Source organism: Canis aureus, chromosome 1 (genome assembly GCF_053574225.1).
Source record: "Canis aureus isolate CA01 chromosome 1, VMU_Caureus_v.1.0, whole genome shotgun sequence".
Lineage (NCBI taxonomy): Eukaryota > Metazoa > Chordata > Mammalia > Carnivora > Canidae > Canis > Canis aureus.
The window spans coordinates 115,828,237-115,842,427 of record NC_135611.1 but is presented as its reverse complement, the minus strand read 5'-3'; the positions used below and the strand labels follow the sequence as shown (position 1 = coordinate 115,842,427).

The 14,191-nt window shown below is 40.3% G+C and overlaps 1 protein-coding gene across 5 annotated transcripts in view; it reads right to left on the bottom strand.

Annotated features, from left to right (window-relative positions):
- Nucleotides 1-12,956, bottom strand: part of ZNF383 (zinc finger protein 383) — an 83,060-nt gene extending 70,104 nt beyond the window's left edge. For 3 of the 5 annotated variants that reach the window (XM_077908460.1, XM_077908478.1, XM_077908535.1), the window contains exon 1: nucleotides 12,276-12,955. The gene's annotated coding sequence lies outside the window, so the exon portion shown is untranslated. Of the gene's footprint in view, nucleotides 1-12,275 lie in introns of all 5 variants that reach the window. The other 2 variants (XM_077908595.1, XM_077908684.1) reach the window with 1 other exon arrangement.
- Between the last annotated feature and the right edge of the window lie 1,235 nt (nucleotides 12,957-14,191).

Here is a 14,191-nt window from a genome sequence, read left to right as displayed (position 1 = left end):
ATGTCTACCTCATCACTTCTGTACGCCATCATCCCATGGGTCTGCCCTACCTCCTCGAAGAACCACCACTGGATATGAAACCCTGGGGACAAGAGGAAGGTAGTAGGGCTAAGGCTTTCCAGCCCCAGGCACCGTGCTGGACAATAAATATGACACAATGTGGCAGGTGTTGACCCTAGGCAGGTGTGGGTTAAAGTCACGATTGCCATGGCCGCTTGCCCTAATAGGATAGGGCCCTCCACCCTCAGCCATCAATTGGGGTACTGGTGCTGGTGTGACTATTACCTAATTATATTATACCCCACCCCACTTCCTATGCCATACATCATACTATACTGTACGCAATACCATACCAGTTTTTAACCATTTACACAATTCCATAATTATATTGATTGTATTACTGAAGTATAATTAAATAATTTATATCAAAATTTGTCATTATTTATACTATACCTATAATTATTAAGATATAATGAATAACACAAACTCTGATGCTAGGGAAATCCTGTATCCCTTTTGCTTTCTGCCACCTTCAGGTCTGTGTTTGCTATCATTGTGTTAATATAATGCAAACTTCACTTCTAAAGGTGAAGTTCTTTCCCCCCTCCATGAAATGAGCTCAATTAGGTTATTCCTTTAACAATATTATGACTGCTATTTTAATATTTATTATAATGGGCATTGCTATTAAAACAAAAACTGGTGTTCTGTTTCCTTCTGTGAAATAGGACAATGTAAGTACTACTTTAATACGATAATTTTAATTACATTAAGGTAATGACCATAATTGGGGTGCCTGGTTGGCACAGTTGGTAGAGAATATGACACTTCATCTCAGGGTCATGAGTTCCAGGTCCATGTTAAGTGGAGAAATTATGTAAAAAGATAAGACTATAATTTCAATTCTGAGAACCGATGGTATGTTCCATTACACTCTGGAAAATGGCAGGTTTATAATGTGCTGCTGACTACATTATTTATCACTATGTAACAAGCTACCCAAAACCTAGGGCTTAAAACAACAATAAACATTTATTCTCTCAGTTTCTGAGGGCCAGAAATCTGGGAATAGCTTAGCTAGGTGGTTCTGGCTTAGGAACACTCATGAGGTTATAGTCAAGATATTGTCTAGAGTTGCAATCATCTGAAAGCTGATTGAGGCTTGCGGGATCTAATTCCAAGCCAACTCACATGACTTTTGGCAGGCCTTCATTCCTCATTACATGGGCATAGGGCTTTTCAGTGTATTCACAAATAATGGTGGCTGAATTTGTTATATATTTGATTTTTGGTCAGTCCTATTCATTGTGGAAGAGGTAAATATCTGGAAGCAAGATATCATTAAGGGAAATCTTGGAGACTGGCTACCACACAAACATTGTGATTATTTGCATTTACATTATATTATCATTACAACTGATACTACTATTAGGAGTCATAACAATCTTGTAAACCAGAGGGGAAAGTCCATATATTACCAGGCTTAAATGACAGAACCCAGTACACAGTACTAATAGTGATTGATGATGATGATGATAATGATGGCAGCAATTTCATTAAACATCCAGGGGGATCCTGGCTCAGCGGTTTGGCGCCTGCCTTTGGCCCAAGGCGTGATCCTGGAGTCCCAGGATCAATTCCCACATCGGGCTCCCTGCATGGAGCCTGCTTCTCCCTCTGCCTGTGTCTCTGCCTCTCTCTCTCTCTCTCTCTGTCTCTCATGAATGAATAAATAAAATCTTTTTAAAAAAATTTTAAAATAAAAATAAAAAATAAAAAAAGCATCTGAATGCACCAGTCCCTATTCTAGGCACTTTATAACAAATCAATCCACACAACAATGCTTAAGATGAGCTGATTATTATTCCTATTTCACAGATGAAGAACATGAGTCCTAGAGAAGTAAAGGAACTTGCCCAAGGTAAAAAGCTAGTAAGCACAGGAGGATTCAAAGCCAAGTTATTTAGCTACAAGATACATTATATTAATCCCCATGCAATGCTGTCCTTCAAAGGCCATCATGAGTATAATCATTTATGGTCTTAATTATAGTCTATATAATTATACTTTGGTTTTTACTATAGTGTGGTTGTAATACTTCTCTCTGAATAGGCTGTTCATTCCTATAACCCTACTGCATCCCACAGAAATAATAAATCATTAACGTCATTATTATTATCTTAATATTATAACTATGCCTCTATAAGAGTGATTAACACTTCAGTCTTAAATGGTTTGGCTTCATTTCTTCATATACTGTGACCTGTGTGTCTTTCCCTATCTAAGCTTCATGTCAACATTTAGTGACCCATGAAGTCAACAGAAAGAGTAGTAGCTCTATGGGGTCCTATTAATCAAAGTCTCCTCTGTCTTAGCTCTGCCGGCTATAACAATATAACATAGACTGGGTGAGTGGATTAAACAATAGAAATTTATTTTCTCACAGTTCTAAAGCCTGGAAGGTCCAAAATCAGGGTGACCGCTTTAATGGGTTCTGATGAGGGCTCACTTCCTACCTGGCTGCCTTCTCATTGTGTCCTCATATGGTGTTTCCTTGGTGCATGTGCATGGAGAAAGAGTGATCCTGCCCCTCCTCCTCTTATAAGGCTACCTACCAATCCTATTGGGTTAGAACTCCATTCTTATGACCTCATTTAGCCATTATTGGCCTCCTAAAATCTCTGTGGCCAAAAACAGTCACTTTGCAGGTTAGAGCTTCAACATATGAATTTTAGAGGGACACAGTTCAGTCCATAACACTCTCCAAAGGACACTCCTTTTCTTTGAAATCTGTGGTGCTAAATATAACTATCAGGTGGTAGACAGTATTTCTGATTATATAGCTTTAGCATCAGAAAGATTGGTATTGCCTTTGGTTTAGGAAACCCTTGTATTTCCCACTTTGTAACTCAGTTCCCATTGGAAGAAGCACTCATTCCAACTGCAGAATAAATTATCTCCTTGGACAAGCTGGAAACTCCACAGAATCATTTTTATTCTTCTTAAGTATTTAAAACCAGGAGATACAGGGGCGCCTGGGTGACTGAGTTAAACATTTGTCTTTGGCTCAGGTCATGATCCTGGAGTACCGGCATCAAGCCACATGTCAGGCTCCCTGTTCAGTGGGGAATCTGCTTTTCCCTCTGCCCCTCCTCACCCTGCTCATGCTCTCTAAGGGCTCCACATCTGGCTTCCTGCTCAGCAGGAAACCTGCTTCTCCCTCTTCCACTCCCCTTGATTGTGCTCTCTCTGTCAAATATATAAATAAAATCCTTAAACACACACACACACACACACACACACACACACACACACACACGTCAGCCCCGGGTGGCTCAGCGGTTTAGTGCCGCCTTCAGTCCAGGGCGTGATCCTGGAGATGGAGTCCCACATCGGGCTCCCTACATGCTTCTCCCTCTGCCTGTGTCTCTGCCTCTCTCTCTCTCTCTCTTTGTCTCTCATGAATAAATAAAATCTTTATTAAAAAAAAAATAAACACAGGAGAGAGCTTTAAACTAGAGTAGCTAGCTGAGGATTGGGAGGCTTATCTTCTCTTCCTGACAATCAGGCCTTCCTTAGAATGACTACATTCTATAGTGAGCATCTTTTGCTAGCACTGCTGATTCCCAACACCATCAGTTCATCTTAATGCTCAGGAACTCCTCTACCTACTTTATACACAAACTAAGCAGAATCATTTTAACTTATTTTACCTCTTGTGGGTACAAGAAGGGGAGGTGCTAAAGTCATCCTAATGCTTTGCAAAGGAGATTCACAAGTATTCACACCCTGGAGAGAATGCAGTTCTGATTTGACCCATTATTCCTGAGGCAGGGAAGGCAGAAGGTCAAGGTCAGAAGCAGTTCAGAGATTAGGGGTAACACACACTGGAAAATAGCATTAACCTCCCATAGCGAGATGCTTCCTGATACTGTTTTGTTGGCACAACATGGACATGGTTGCTTTCTTGACATTGGTAATCATATGTTGCTCTGGAAGCTATAGAGATGAAAGGACATTTTCTGTTTCTTATCCTCTTGAGAATTCCCTCACCAGCAGTAGGAGGGCCTACAATTACTAAACTTGAAACACAGAAATTTCACAGTGAACGTTGAGGGCAAAGGGAACTCCCCAAGCTGTTTAAACTGTGAGATGGCATAAAGAGGATGCGCACAGGAAGAACCATATTATTTTGGGGTTCTCCAGGATATTTTAAAAAGTTATAGCTGAGAAAACTGATATTGGTCCTCACTACTCATATCCAAATTATCTGGATGACTTTTTAATACATAGATTTCTGGGCCCCACCACCGGTTTCTGATTCAGGAAATGTGGGCTGGGGACTAAGAATCTGAATTTCTTAGAGGTTCTCTCTCAAGTGATAGTGATACTGTAGGTACTCAGATGACACTGTAAGCAACACAGACCTAGGTCAGTGGTTCACTCAAAGTCACAGAGCTTAGTCAAAGGTAGAGATGGAAACTGAAGCCAGCAAGTTTGAGTCTAGAACCTAAGGAATATTTAAGAGAGGATGGATGGCAGAAGTTCAACAAATATCCTCCTACCCAGAGGCCTGGTTAAGATGATCCAAGAAATCTTTCCTGGTCCCGTGGACAACTCAGTGAAGTTGAAGAACATGTCTGGGGCAATCAGTTTTGAGGGGGTAGGAGGACACTGGAAAGAAACATAGTTGTATGTGGGAAAAAAAAAAACATGACTATGCTTAGAATAGATGGATGTAAATCTTTGCAACCTTCAATTAAGCAGCAGTTTCTTAGGTAACATCTAAAGCACATGCAAACAAAAAAATAGGTAAATTGGACTTCATTAAAAGTGAATACTTTTTTTGAGTCTAAGGACATGATCAAGAAGATAAAAAGACAATGGGAACAATATTTTCAAATCCTCTCTCTGATACTGAGTCTAGTGTCCAGAATATATAAAGAACACTTACAACTCAACAATAAAAAAACAACACAATCTAAAACCAAAGAATTTGAAGACATTTCTCTAAAGTAAATATACAAATGGGCAATAGCCCATGGAAAAATGCCCAACATCATTAGAGAAATGCAAATCAAAATCACAATGAAATACCAGCTTTGTAACCATTAGGATATCCATTTGAAAGATAAAGGAGTGGCACCTGGGTGGTTAAGTAGTTTGGCGTGTGCCTTTGGCTCAGGTCATGATCCTGGGGTACTGGGATCAAGTCCTGCATCAGGCTCCCCACAGGGAGCCTGCTTCTCCCTCTGCCTATGTCTCTCCCTGTCTCTCTGTATCTCTCATGAATAAATAAAATCTTGAAAAAAAAAAAAGAGAAAAAGGAAAATAGTGTTGATGAGTTTGTGGAAAAATTGGAACCCTCAACAGATTGCTGGCATGGATTTCATATACCTATTGGCTATTTTTATGTCTTCTTTGCAGAAATGTTTATTTAAAACTTAACCCATTTTTAAATAGAGGTATTTGATGGGTTTTGTTTCTTTGTTTTGCTATTAAGTTGTAGGATTTCCTTATATTTTTTTTCTTAGAGATGAACTCCTTATCTGATACGGTTTGCAAATATTTTCTTCCAGTGCATAGATTGCTTTTCACTCTGTGGATTATTTCTTTTGCTGTCGTAAACTTTTTTTTATTTTTTTAAAGATTTTATTTATTTATTCATGAGAGACAGAGAGAGAGAGACAGAGACATAGGGAGAGGGAGAAGCAGGCTCCGTGCATGGAGCCTTATGCAGGACTTAATCCCAGGACCCTGGGATCCCCACCTGCGCTGAAAGCAGATATTTAACCACTAAGCCACCCAGGTGCCTTGAAACTTAAATTTGATACAGTCTCACTGGTCTGTTTCAACTTTTGTTGCCTATGCTTTTGGTATTGTATTCATGCTGTGAATCTTTTCCTCTATGATTTCTAGTTTTAGTTTCGGAACTTAATTTAAGTTTTTAATCCATTTTGGGTTGATATGTATGGTGTAATACATACGTCCAATTTCATTCTTATGTGGATATCCATTTTTCCTAACACAATTTATTGGAGACTGTCCTTTCCCCATTGTGTATTCTTGCCATCTTTGTTGAAGATCAACTGATCTTATATGTGTGGATTTAATTCTGGGCTTCCTGTTATGATCATTTGATGTATAAGGTCTGTCTATATGTCTTTTTACCAGCCCATACTGTTTTAATTAGTAAGGCTTTGAAATATATTTTGAAATCAGGAAGTGTAATATCTCCAGTTTTGTTCTTCTTTCCCAAGATTATTTTGGTTATTTGGAGTGAGTTTTAGAATTGTATTATAAGAAAGTAGTCCAGTTTCATTCTTTTGTGGGGAAGCCTAGTTTTCTCAACACCATTCATTGAAGAGACTGTCCTTTCCCCATTGTATATTCTTGGCTCCTTTGTTATAAATTAATTGACCGTTTACATGTAGATTTCTGGACTCTAATCTGTCCCATTGATCTATATGTCTTTTTGTATGCCAATACCATATACAGGTTTGATTACTATAGGTTTGTAATATAGTTTGGAATTAGGAACTGTGATGCCTCCAGTTTTCTTTTTCTTAAGATTGCTTTGGCTATTTGGGGTCTTTTGATTCCCTACAAATTTTAGGATCATTTGTTCTATTTCTATGAAAAATACCATTAGAATTTTGATAAGGACTGCACTCAATCTGTAGATTGCTTTGGGTAGTATGGAAATTTTAATATTAATATTTCTAGTCCAAGAACATGGAATATCATTCTGTATATTTGAGTCTTTTTCATTTTCTTTAATCAATGTCTTACAGTTTTCACTATACAGGTCTTTCACTTCCTTGGTTAAATCTATTCCTAGGGTATTTTATTCTTTTTGATATCATTGTAATTGGGATTGTTTTCTTAATTTTTCTGATAGTGTATAGAAATGCAAATGATTTTTATAAATTGATATCGTGTCCTGCAACTTTACTAAATTCATTTATTAGTTCTAAAAGTTTTTGTGCCAAAATCTTTAGGGTTTTCTATATATAATCATGTCATCTGCAAATAGTGATAGTTTTATTTCTTCCTTTCCAATTGAATGTCTTTTATTTCTTTTTCCTAATTCCTTTGGCTGGGACTTCTAATATACTGAACAAAAGTGGTGAGTGTGGGCATCCTTGTCTCTCCCCTCAAATTCCTAAAGCCTATAGTGGAAAAACCTGAGTCATAGGGGAAAATGTGGTATCTTTTCAGGTTGGATCCTAACTTTATAACCGCCTACCCTTTGTGTGCTTTCTTTGCTTATATTTTCTCACATTTCAAAAGGGGGAAAATACTTTTTTCCCTGATGATTACCCGCTAATCTGTATTTGTCCTTAGTTTTCAGTAGTTTGACTATGATGAATCTAGGCATGGTTTTTATATTTTTCCACTTGAGTTTCTTGGGGATTCTTGAATTATAAATTTGTGTTTTAATTTCTTATTAATTTTCATACAGATCTGTAAAATTTCACCTATTATTACTTCAAAACTTTTTTATATTATCCTACAGGTAATTGAGAATATTAATTTTTAAAAACTGTTTATTCTCTTTCCTTCAGTTTAGACAATTTAATTTATTTATATTTTTATTTTAAAAAGATTTTATTTATTTACTCATGAGAGACACAGAAAGAGGCAGAGACACAGGCAGAGGGAGAAGTAGGCTCCCTACAGGGAGAAGCAAGCTCCCCACAGGGAGCCCGATGTGGGACTCGATCCCAGGACTCCAGGATCATGCCCTGAGCCAAAGGCAGACACTCATCTGCTGAGCCACCCAGATGTCCCAAGGGGCAAAATATCTTAAAAGGCTTCTGGGGGAAATAATGAAAAAAGATGGAGGAAAGAAAAGATTGATAATTTATATATTCTTTAGGATTTTCTATGAACACAACGATAATACTTTTTTTCTTTCAAGTCACTGCACCTTTTTTTCTTACCTTACTGAATTAGTAAGAATCTCAATTACAGTATTAAATAGAAAGCTTGATAGCAAGTATCTTTGTCTCATTCTCAGATACCAAGGGAGACCTTTTACCATTAAGAGCTGTTTTCTCTAGGAATTTAAGACACACCTTTATGGGACTGAGGAAGTTCCATTTTTGTTTTTGCTGAAAGGATAAATTCTATGAAATGTCTTTCCTCCATCTATTTGTGTGATAATATAAGATGATTCTATTTCATTACATTAATGTGCTAAGTTACGCTGATTTTCAAATGTTAAACCTACTCTGCATTCTGACAATATTCCCAACATAGTCATGATATATTATCCTTTTCATATATTGTAGGATTTTTTTTTAAGACCTTATTTATTTATTCATGAGAGACACAGAGAGAGGCAGAGACACAGGCAGAGGGAGAAGCAGGCTCCATGCAGGGAGCCCAATGCAGGACTCGATCCCGGGTCTCCAGGATCACACCTTGGGCCGAAGGTGGCACTAAACCGCTGTGCCACCCGGGCTGCCCCTATTGTAGGATTTTTAAAAAAAGATTATTCATTCATTCATTCATTTGAAGAGATAGCACAAGTAGGCAGAGGGAGAAGCAGGCTCCCTGAGCAGAAAGCCTGATACATGGCTTGATTTTAGGACCCTGGGATTATGACCTGAACCAAAGGCAGACGCTTAACCCACCAAGCCACTTAGGCACCTCGGATTTAATTTATTATTTTGTTTTGTACATTCATTTTCATCAGTGAGGATGACCTATAAACTTCTTTTTTCTTGAATGTCTTTATAAAGTTAAAGTATCCATGCTTGTGTCACTTCATAAAATAAATTGGAGTGAGTTCCAACATTTATCAATTCTCTTGAGACTCCGTATGAGTGGGTTTTTTTCCTTAAAGCATTGGTAGAATGAAGTCACATGAGCTGGAACTATCTATTGGAAAGGCTTGCAGCAATGGATTCAATTTCATTACTACGTAGGACTCTTCACATTGCCTATTAACCCCCAGCAAAGTTGGTTTACTGTATATTACTAGGAATTTGCCTGTTTCATATAAATTTTCAAATGTATTCATATAAACTGTATATGAAAGCCTTTCATTATCCTTTTAATGTCTGCAGGATTGAGAGTGACCCAATTTTCATTCTTATCTTTTCTCTTTTTATTCTCTCTGTTCATTTGACAGAAGTGAAAAGTAAATGTGACTTGTTATATATTTTGACACAAAAATGAATAAATGATGTGAGAATCAAAAGAAAAAAAAAATAAAGTTCCTTGCTGCCTAAAGCCCATTGATAAGACCTTGAAACAGGTAGAGTGACCCTCCTCTAGGAGCTCAACTATCTGGATGTTGACATTTTGCTAAGGGCAAAAACACAATCTTAGTTCAACCCTCCAGGATCCTGTAAGTCTTATTTAACATATAAAAATTCCTTTAAAAACTTCCTTTATCTCTACCCCCCAAGATATATGTTGGCAATCATCCCCCAAGCATATGGCCCACTAATATACATCTGAAGGGTTTCATGACTAAGGTTTTACTAGACAGTAATAAGGTACCTTTTCCTAGCAATAGCTAGCCTCCTCAAGGTTCTGAGAATCTTGCTTCCAAAATTCCTTAGAGACTTATGCTCTCCCTAACCACCCCCCAACTTGAAAGTATATAATCAGTCACTCCTCACAACTCCAGTGCAAGTCTTTCTGCCCATGGGTCCTGTTCCCATGCTTTAACAAAACCACCTTTTTATACTGAAGAGGTCTCAAGAATTCTTTCTTGGCTGTCAGCTCCAAACCCCAACATTTCCTGCATCAATAAATAACCTAGAACTACATGCAACAACATGCAACGGGTGAATCACACAATGCTGAGCAAGAGAATTCAGACATAAGAGTATATACTGTGGGGCGGCCCCGGTGGCTCAGTGGTTTAGTGCCTGCCTTTGGCTCAGGGCGTAATCCTGGAGATCCGGGATCGGGTCCCGCGTCCCATGTCAGGCTCCCTGCATGGAGCCTGCTTCTCCCTCTGCCTGTGTCTCTGCCTCTCTCTCTGTCTCTCATGAATAAATAAATAACTTAAAAAAGAGTATATACTGTGTAATTGCATTGATATAAAAAGATTGCCAAACCAATCTTTGCTGTTAGAAATTTGGATAGTGATCATTCTTGTAGAATGAAAAAGAAAACAGAAGAGAGCATGAAGACATATTTTGGGATGCTGGTAATATCCTTTCTTGACCTGGATATTAGTTAAATAAATGAATGTATTCAGTTTCTGAAAATCCATCCAGGGGTACTTAGACTATATGTGCTTTTAGGTATGTATACTACACATCAAAGAAGCTACTATTAAAAAATCAGAAGGACTTCTGCTTTTTTGCTCCAAAATGGAAAGAGCCTGTAAGTGATCACTACTATTGTCATAGCAAGAAAAGAGCTAAGCAAACTGAAAATTTGTAATTCTTATTTCCCACAGAGAATTGAGGTCCCTGGGCAGACAAATGATCTTGAGAACTGGAGAAAAGGGAAAGAGAAACACAGATAACCTGAAGAAGAAGCTGCTAGAGCCAGGGACTGGTAGGAATTGATGAGTTGTTAGAAACTGTTAGAAAACAGTGTGGACCAGCTTCAGACTTAAAAACTCTTACCGGCCCCCACTTTCTTGAGTTTGACCTCTAAGAACACCATCACTTTCTCAGGATAAAGATCAGAGGAGATTCCCCCTGCAGAGGGAGGGGAAACTAACCTTTTTGAAATATTTAGGTATTCTGTTGCTCACCTGCCCTCAAGGGGAACTAATTTACCAATGTTGTGCCCAATATTGCGAATCCCAGAAACCACCACCAAGGAGCCGACACCGATGCAAGCTCATGAGGGTTTGTTAACAAGCTCGAGCTTGGGTCCAAGTATACCTGTCACAGCGGAACAGGGACTTGGATCCCCGAGGTGGGTCACAGCTGGATTTTATGGGCTGGTCTAGGGGATTTCCAGTAAGGGTCAGGGAGTTTCTCAAGCTCTTAGTTCTTCATTCTGATATGGAACTTTCCATTAAGGGCATGCTCTGAGGTTTTTCTTGGAACTGACTTGGGCTAGAGGCCGCAGTTGTTATTCATCTAGAGCCCGGGGTGGGGGACATTTTCTGAATTTCTTGGGTCCCACACCAGGGACCAACCAATGTGAAGAAAAGGAAATACCCAGCCCCTCTAGTCCTCCTGTGTCACCTAACTGGTTGAGGGAGGAAAGGATTGGAGAACTTGTGCAGATCACAGCTCAGGGTCACCAGCAAACCGAGAGACTAAGACCTAAAATTCTTCCCCACCTCTACACTTGCTCTACATCAACATGATTCTTGTATAAAAACAGGGTTAGAGCTGAAAGAAAAAAAAAAACAAAAACCCACGACTATCTCAATTGATCAGAAAATTATCTGACAAAATTCAACACCCTTTCGTCATAAAAACATTAAACAAAATCCTTGCAAGTTATTTTTGGATATCGACAGACTGATAGCAAATTTTTACATGGAGAGGCAAAGGAGAACACCCAACACACAATACTGAAGGAGAACTAAGTTGGGGTCTGACAAATGAGCATCCAGTCAAATCTTAATATTTATATAACATTTCTCTTTGGTTATGCTTGGAAAAGCTCTTCGTTTTGTTTTGTTTTCTTGGGGGGATTAAAGTTCATTTTATTTTTATTATTGTTACCAAGTTGATGATTTTCTAAAAAAGACACAAATATATCCAACGTACCTATCTTCAAGCGATAGAAACCACAATTTACATTGGCTTAGGCAAATTGGGATAATAAATACATATTTTGTGAAGGTACATTAACCGAATTTCAGGAAGAATCAGGGTAGAATTTGTCAGAGATGATCATCATAGAAATCTCTATCTCTCACATATTCTCTTTATTTTTCTTTATTTTTAATTGGAGTTCAATTTGCCAACATATAGCATAACACCCAGTGCTCATTCCGCCAAGTGCCCCCCTCAGTGCCCATCACCCAGTCACCCCATCCCCCCCCACTTCCCCTTCCACTACCCCTTGTTCATTTCCCAGAGTTAGGTGTCTCTCATGTTTTGTCACCCTCACTGATATTTCCACTCATTTTCTCTCCTTTCTCTTTATTCCCTTTCACTAATTTTTATATTCCCCAAATGAATGAGACCATATAATGTTTGTCCTTGGAAAAACTCTTCGTAAACCAATATTACGAAACAAAAGGAGATTATCACCAGATCACTTTTACATTATTCAGTTGGCGTTGACTATATCTGAACGTTAAGTATTAAAATTACCTCACTCGTACTCACCACTATTAAATGCAGCTGGTACACATGAAGAGTAGTGCCTAGAGGTTCTTTCCCGTGTGTGACCACCAGGCTGCCGCTACTTAGGGGACATCGCACGGAGTCCCCGCATGGCCCTGGGGCCGCTCTACGGAGCCTACCTTGCGGCTCTGCACCCTCAGGCCCGCGGCTGCCGACGGCCGCCAGCTCCGGAGTGCCCTTGCCTGCCTTCTAGCCTGACCGCGCCGTCTTCTGTTTCCCTGCGGGCGTTACCAGCCCTCGGGTGGCGCACTCCTCAGACAATCTCCCCATCGGGCCAGCGCTGGGCGGTCCGGGCGCGACCTAGCGCTTCCGTGAGGCTTCTGGGATTCGGGCTGCTTTCCCCACAAGCCACCGCGGCCACGGACAGGCCGGCTCCAACATTTCCCAGAGGGCAGCGGGCCCAGCGGCTCTTTGGTTTCCTTTCCATTTTTTCGCGCGGTTCTCTCGCTGTGCGCTCGGTGAGTTGAGCTCATCTCGGGATGTAAGCGGCGCGGGGTGTCGACAGGCTGGGCTCTGGACAACCAAGTTAACCTGGGGTGGGGGAGGCAGGCTTTAAAGCGTGGAAGCCCGCGGTAGGGGCGGCCAGTTGTTAACCGTGACCGGAACCGCGGAGGAGGGTGCTGTGGGTCCGCAGGGGCAGATGGCGAGGGGGCGAGCGAGCGAGCGCGTGTGCTCCTGTCTGCGCACGCGCGCCCAGCGGTGCCTCCGTTACAGCAGGTGCGATTGTGAAGTGAGGGTGAGGCACGTGCGTGGCTGTGCACGTGTTGCGCCGTGGATTAGGTTGCGTGCTTTTTACCTGTGCGGCGATTGTTGTGGCTCTGTTGTGTCCTCGTCCCACGGCTCTGGGTTCCCGGCCGCTTCCTTCCGCTTCTCTCCTCACAGCTGCTTGTGGCTGCCACAGAGGAATGGCCATAAGAACGAAGTTGGAGGTCGGGAACGCCTTGGAAATCCTTTACATGGGAGCTCTGAGGGGCAGCCACGTGTCTCAGAACCACGGCGTTCCCAGAGATCAGGAACTTCCTGTAAACTTTACACAGATGACACGCTGTCCCATTTCCATCTGTGTGTGTGTGAGCAGGGCGGGCATGGACGTAGAGAATGTTGTACAACGAGGTCATTCTGTGCTCCTGGCATCCTGTGACTCCCTACTGCCTCCTGCCATTCTCCCAAAAGAAGGACCCCGATGAGGAGGAAAGAATTGGAGGAAAGAATTGTTGCGTCCAAAAAAAAAAAAAAAAAAAATCACTGTTTGGGCTAGTCCCCCCACCCCCATAAAATTATTGGTTTTAGGACATTCTTTCCTTTTTCTGAAATGTCCCAATCATGATCTGCTTTCTTCCCAGTGGATATTGGGTGATATTGAAGTAAAACCTCATTAACATTCTCATGTTCATTCTGTTATCATTCACATCCTCCTGTGTATTGTTATTGTAAACAGAACCCCCCAGTATTCAGATTTTTTTGGGGGGGGTTAGAATCAAGGACAATTTTCTTGCTTCTAATGATGTGAAACATTTTGTTCAGGATTATGGAAATGTTTAATGATGAACCCATATGGTTGAATATGATGTAGCTGTTGATATTATATTTATATAGGGGTGCCTGGGTAGCTCAATGGGTTAAGCCTCCCACTCTTGGTTTTGGCTCAGGTCATGATCTAGGAGTGGTAAGATGGAGCCCCTAGTCCAGCTCAACACTCTGGAGTATGTGGGCTTGAGATTCCCTTCTTTTCCCTCTCCGTTTATCTCTCCCCCACTCATGCGCATGCTCTTTCTCTAAAATAAATGAATCTTTGAAAAAAGATTATGTTTATACAGAATTAGACTTAAGGAAAATATATACTCTATAATGTTTTTAAAAATATTTTATTTATTTATTTATTCATGAGAGACACAAGG